Source organism: Hesperophylax consimilis, chromosome 19 (genome assembly GCF_061612785.1).
Source record: "Hesperophylax consimilis isolate HC1 chromosome 19, BYU_Hcon_1.0, whole genome shotgun sequence".
In the NCBI taxonomy this organism is placed as follows: Eukaryota; Metazoa; Arthropoda; class Insecta; order Trichoptera; family Limnephilidae; genus Hesperophylax; species Hesperophylax consimilis.
In genome coordinates, this window is record NC_142854.1 from 29,467,421 (window position 1) to 29,474,490 (window position 7,070).

Consider the following 7,070-nt stretch of genomic DNA (forward strand, 5'->3'; position numbering starts at 1 on the left):
TGTAGTTTGTTAAGACAAACTGCAATGCCAATTTTCATTAAAGGAACGAAGTATCCCCTTTTGTTCCTAAATATGTACTAACACCAGAAGCCTTATCTATTTTATAGGTACGAAAAGCCTTAACATACGTCTCAAAGGCGTACACATGTAAATGACAGCCTGTAGGCCAAAATATACCTAATTGTGCCCTATTGAATAGATGGAATGTTTAGGTTGGTATATAAACTAATATTAATACACAGTTTTATCAATGAAACTACTATCACAGGTATTTATTACAATGAATCAAAACATTATGCTTACATTCAAACAAAAAAATCATCTTCTTAAAAATCAAGTTGAACATATATATATTTTTTAATAATCCAATATATTATATATTAATCATGCTTTTAATTCTAGCTATAATTTTAGACCAATCTACAAAGATATCAACTTTGTGCTCAAAACATACTGACTTTTTGCACTTACAGCACACTAATTTCGACATTCTCTTTTTTAGCAGCAAAAAGTGCAGTATTTACGTTTTTAGGGCTCTGGTTCTCCTGCAAGAAGTTTGTTACTTGAATTAGTAGGTTTTGCGTGAAATTGGCTTATATTTTCAAGTCAGAGCTTCAAGTTTCATCTCCATCCAAGGCTTGACCGAATCTGTGCTGAGTTGCTTAGTGAATTCTCTTTTGTTTGAGGGTTTATTTAATCATCTTGTTTCCATAAATTACAGCAGAATGACAAAAGCCATGTTTAAGATTCCATAGAATACAGCCATTGACTATCTATTAGTTTTACGGCTGCACGACATTGAAGGGCACATTTGATCAAATGAATCTACTGCTCCTTTAGTTTGGTTCTAGAAATGAATCATGTCTCGTTTGCCACTTGAATTATTAATTATAGCTTTTTCATGACAAGAAGATAGAAGGAAAACCATATCTGCAGGTTTTTGCTTGTACGATAGAAGTGTCAGAGGGCCATCAAAACAAAACTTAGAACTGCCAATAGGTCGAGATCTTCAATGGTTCCTAGATTTCCTGCTTATTTGATCGAATAGTGCCCACTAGATTTAATTTGTAATTTGAGCTGGTCCTCCAGAGGTGCGGACTGTATTCATAGCTGAAGTTCTGTGAGATGATTGATCCTTAATTAGTTGACCAAACATCCCGCGTCCATTCTTACCGCAAAGAGTATTTCTAGGAACACGATGAATTTGCCCTAAGTTGGCAGATTGCGAAGCATGAGCAGAATCAGATGCTAGGTCAGCTTCTGCAATTTTAAGTCGGCTTCTTCAGTGGGAGCAGATTCTTGTAAAGGAAAAGCCTCTTCAGTTACATAGTTATTCTAATCTTCGCTTTGAATTTCATCCACAAACTGCCTGTTCTCGTCTTCAGAAGCTGATTCTCCCAGAGAAAGACCATTTTCTTGGTCTAAGATTTTCAAAATATCGTTACTGTTTAATATATTAGACCATGACATATTGGTATGTGAAACAATGCCAAAATAAACATAAAATGTACGAAAAATTAACGAAAGTAAAAACACATAATCTTAGTTAAAAGTTACACAAAGCCTAAATACACGTCTCACAGGCGTACTATACCTTAAAAACTTAAAAATTACCGGACTTGTCCGTACAATAACTGTAGATACGAAGGTAGCTGGGTACACCTTTTAGCGTTTTCAGTCTTGGTAGATGTTGTAAAGCCTTTGTGGTGGAGTTTAATGCCACGATCAGAGAGGAATTTATTCCAGATCTGAACTGACGAACGGAATTTATTACTGGCAAAAACTGAATTTACTACTGAATAAAACACTTGAAAATATTTCTTGAGACTTTTGGAGACTTGGAGATGGTTTCTTCAGGAGAGAGGATTCTCTTTCAGAGGTAGTTGTTGAACTGACTTTGTATGGAATTCGGTTCTCTATTTATAGAACGTTTTCAAATCGAACCCTCTCGGAGGCGTTCTATCCTCTATCGTGAGGAGTTAAGTGGTTAGGTATTTTTCCTCTCTGCAATTATCTTGTTGAGAGGAAAGTTATATTTTAATATGATACCTTTAACCAAGTCAGTTCAATCCACCAAAACCATCTCCCGCAGTCCCGTTTATTTATTTTATAAATAATTATACAAGTTTTCATATTGGGTTTGAAGTTAAATATCTTTGGTTTGAACATTTCCCAAAGGGTAACAAATATAGTTAGATATAATTATTCATGTTATTGTATTAGTGTATAATCATTTCTTGATGTTGATATTTATTTCGTAGTTATATCTTGCATCTTTTTCCCGTAAATCCAGTCTGATGATATCACAATTAATCACATTTGAATCTGTTATCAGTGTTTGATAAAAAAGTCAAGGTGATATGCTGGGCTGTGATTGGTTGGAGACGGCGGCCATCATAGAATTCCATCTGGGGAGTAGTGGAGGGGGTCCTACGTATATACTGAGTAGCCTTCCTAGCCGTGGTCACTTCGTGGGTTGGTGTGTCCGAGGGAGGTGTTGGATGATTATTTTCAGATGTATTTTAGGTTCTGCTATTATATTGCTATGTAATTATTTTGATTAATCACATATAATACATCATTTGATTGAGTTATTTTGATGTAAAGATTTCCAAATGTGTCGGCGACACGGTATCAAGCGGTTTCGGAGTTGAAGTGTTTTTGTGATTTTGGCGTAAACATGTTTCACCGCACACGCGACGAATATTTCAAGACAGCGTATAACTGCCTGCAGAGGGAAATCAAGACCGAAATCGCAGAACTCAAGCGCGAACTTTGGGACAAAAAAGTCGCATCACTCACGCCGAAGGATAATTCCCTATGGAAAATGGCAAGCGCGCTGCGACATAAAGACTTCACAATCCCCCCGCTACAGAAATTGAACGGCCCCGGGACGGCGCTTTCGCTACAAGAAAAAGCTGAAACACTCGCCGACGGGTTCGAGAGAGCCTACGCCGCTACAGACGGCCTTTCCGACCCGGCTACAGACCGGATCGTAGAAGACTCTCTACGAGACTTGAGGGAAGCAGAGCAAACAAACGCTAAAGATATTCACTTTGCTACGCCAAGCGAGATTGCATTCACAATCAGGCGATTGAGAACAAACAAGGCGCCGGGAAGCGATCAAATTCATAACATTTTACTCAAACATCTCCCTCAAAAAGCCATCATCTACACAACAAAATTGTTCAATGCCTGCCTCATGACCGGGCATTTCCCCCAGATTTGGAAATCGGCGACCGTGCTGCCTTTCGCAAAGCCGAATAAAGATAGAACGCAGCCGACAATTTACCGGCCGATTAGCCTATTATCTACGCTGAGCAAGGTATTTGAACAAATTATACTCAACAGGCTTGTACCACACCACGACGACAACAAAACGTTGCCAGACGAGCAGTTCGGCTTCAGAAAGAGGCACTCCACGACCCATCAACTCACCAGATTAGCGGAATTTATCGCAAGAAAATTTAACGAACATCGCTTCACCGCCGCTGCGCTCATCGACCTAGAGAAGGCATTCGACACAGTATGGATTGACGGGCTCGTGCATAAACTGCACCGCACTAACACGCCCATATACCTAACGAGACTGATACAAGAATACCTAAAGAATAGATCGTTCAGAGTGTTCATAAGGAACGTGCTATCTTCAATGCGTGAGATTCCAAAAGGCGTGCCGCAAGGAAGTTTACTTGGACCATTTCTCTTCATTCTGTTTACCTTCGACATCCCCCGAGACGAGAGATGCAATCTGTCTATCTACGCTGATGACGTCAAACTATACGTTTCCTCGCTGAAAGCGAATATGGCCGCTATTTACCTACAGAGGGCGCTCGATGCGCTCGTAGAATACTACAAAAAATGGCGCCTGAAACTGAACGAGGCGAAAACTGAAGCCATCATGTTCACGAGAAAACGTGTAAACAGAACACCTGACTTTAACATCGAAATGGGAGGACACAGCATAGAATGGAAAGATGAAGTGACATATCTGGGCCTGACCATGGACTCCCGCCTCAACTGGAAATCTCACCAAGCGAAGATACACACGCGCACGCGACAAGCGATCGGCATGATGAAGCCAATTTTCAATAGACGGAGTCCGCTACTTCCCAAAACCAAACTCCTCGTCTACTACTCGCTCATTCGTCCAGTACTCTCTTATGCGATTCCCGTATGGAGCAGCATCTCACACTCAGACCACAAGAATCTACAGACACTTCAAAATCTCTGCATTAAAATCACATACAACACAAGACTCAGAACAAACTTGAAGAGATTACACGAACGAGAACAAATTCCAACTCTATACGAATTCACACACAGACTGACTGAACGCTTTTACAAATCACTCACACTTAGTAAAAATCAACTTATACGAGACATAGGACAATACAATGCTCCGAGCGACTTGACATTCAGATACACACATAGACTACCGAAACACATCCTCATGGACCATGACCACATATGGCACATACCAGAATTAGACGCGGACGAATAGCGAGCAGTAGGTATTTCCTGAACTCCCGACTCCCTTCCTAAATATATAACGTTTATATATCTATTTATATATTTATATAATATTTTATAATTTGTATGTATATGTATGTTTATTTTCTATCTTCCCATAAGTATATATTTACATAAAAACAGACACACACACACACATCTCAAAAATGCAGGACATCATATACCGATGTTACTGAAGGCCGCAAACGTTTCAAGTTGACGTTCGGCCGCTCCTTCCTGGGTAAGGTTTTCTGCGATTTTCCTTACTCCCAACGGCAAATGCGGAAGGATTCCAACAAAAGGGCGCAGCCAAAATTTCCTCCCCCTATTCCCAACACAACACAAACAGACACGTATGTAGTATATGGCCGCTGTAGGTCGCTGCTGGTGCTGATGCTGGATGATGATACATGCAATTTTAGTAGGGTTTTTAGGTAACAAATTTTTTCCCTACCGAGAAAATACAAGGCCTCTAAGTCTATAAAAGCCAGGTAATATTTGAATAAACCCATATGAGGTAAAAATTGTGAGGCGCATATGACGCCGTTCTATTTGTATAAAGAACATTAACTTTAAATTCAGTAAATTTAAATGATTCACCACTTCATGGAATATAAGAATCTAGAAAATGAAAAAAAAATTTTGGCGTAAATATGAATTCTCTTGAAATATTCTGGAGGTCTGGATACGTATGATACACCATCTAAGCGTCCCTTTCTTGATCTTACTCATTAGGCTTACATCAGCCTTGTACTCTGCGGATCTCCGAATTTCTCACACGATCGTACATGGTGATACACACATACGCCTAAGGAATCTCATTAATTTTTCAGTTGGTGAAATAGCATTCCGAAAACGAGTATCATTCTTTTTTTAATTAGCGGTCCAATCATTTCCAATATGTATTAGAAGTCAGTTGCTATAATTTGGATAAAATTAAAGAAATTTTGTTGATTCTCAATTCTTAATTCTGCCGTAAAACGAACGAAAGTCCCATCAGTACTTCTTTTTTGAAGCCAACTCCTAATCCAACACACCCTTATGTTTTTGTTTGACAAAATTGTGCATATTATCGCAGCGGCAATCCGTTGTGTGCGGAAATGGGTATTATATGAGGATCCATGATCTAACCGTAAATAAACAAATCCCTGTTATCAAATATTACTAACTGACAGCTGTCAAAGTCGGCGGCAACGCGTTGTTGTCAGGAAGTCATCTTACCAAAAATAGAATTACTGGTGTAGCGGTCTCTGTGAGAAGAAGTTCGTAAATTAAACTTCCTAACAACTTCCGTGAGTATTATTTACGATAAGTTGGATGCATATGTAAGCGCTCCTGTGAGTAACTTTTCAAAAATTTATGAAAGTCGTAAATTTTACTTACAAGTGTAAAACCCAAACTTATAAAGAATGCAAAAATGTAACAATTCCACAGACATAAATAATAACGGTTCCAGTGACGGCAATGAAGCCGGGAACCGGGCCAGGAATATCGATCATCTCTACGGATGGAAACGTCAGGGTGTCCGACTATTGTGTCTCCTTTGCTTTTGCTTCCTTAACGTATATAAGTGTTCCTCTGTCTTTCTAAAGTACAGTGGGTTGCCATATTAATAGGGACACCTATGGAAAATGTCTTTTTCACACTTTGTGTTCATAAAACAAAGATGTTTATAATTTTAGGTGCGGTTATTATTATTTATTAACAAGGACATTGAATTTTGAAAATTATATACACCGTATTTGACCTTAATCTGCGATTATTTTATTTTTTTTATTATTTTTAAACATTATCGAACAAAAAGTTAATATTTCATAATTTCGCCTTTAACCGCAATAACAGCTTGTACACGCCGTGGTATACTATCAATGCACAATTTTGGAGTAATCTTTAGTTCAGGAGAATGATGCCACACCCGGATGAGGGTTTCGATGAGCTGCTGCTTCGTTGTGACCACCTCCTTGGCAATCTCCCTCTTGGTGAGCTCCTACAGGTTTTCAATAGGGTTCATGTTAGGGGAATTCCCCGGCAAAGGTAAAACCGGCACATTTTTTCAGCCAGGAGTGCAGTGACCAGGGGGGTATAACTCCGAGAAAAAAGTGGGTCAGAAAAAAAGACACGGTAATCTCTATGGGTGACTTGTGACGTATATTTTCCACAAACCAATACGAACTTCATGCATGTTTATAGGCCGCTGTCATTGGCCGATTTTAGGCTAGCCAATGGGTTGGCTCCGAATGAGAATTATATTGTCTATGGTTACGCCTTTTTTTATAATTTCTATCCTAGTCGATGGTGAGTATGTGTAGTAGTGACGTATATTTTTCAGTTACAGACTTTTATCTATGGCAAACATTAGGACCCATGGGCTCAGTACTAAAAACCCGAAGATATTGATCTAGTGAGTGGTTCATTTATGGCAGTGACAGTCCTGGCTTTATGACAGGGTGCGGTGTTGTGCGTATAAACGTATTTCTGGCCACCAGGGAACCATTCTCCGACTTGAGGCAGTAATCGATTTTCCAGTATTTGTCTGTACTGATCCTGCCTCATAGTCC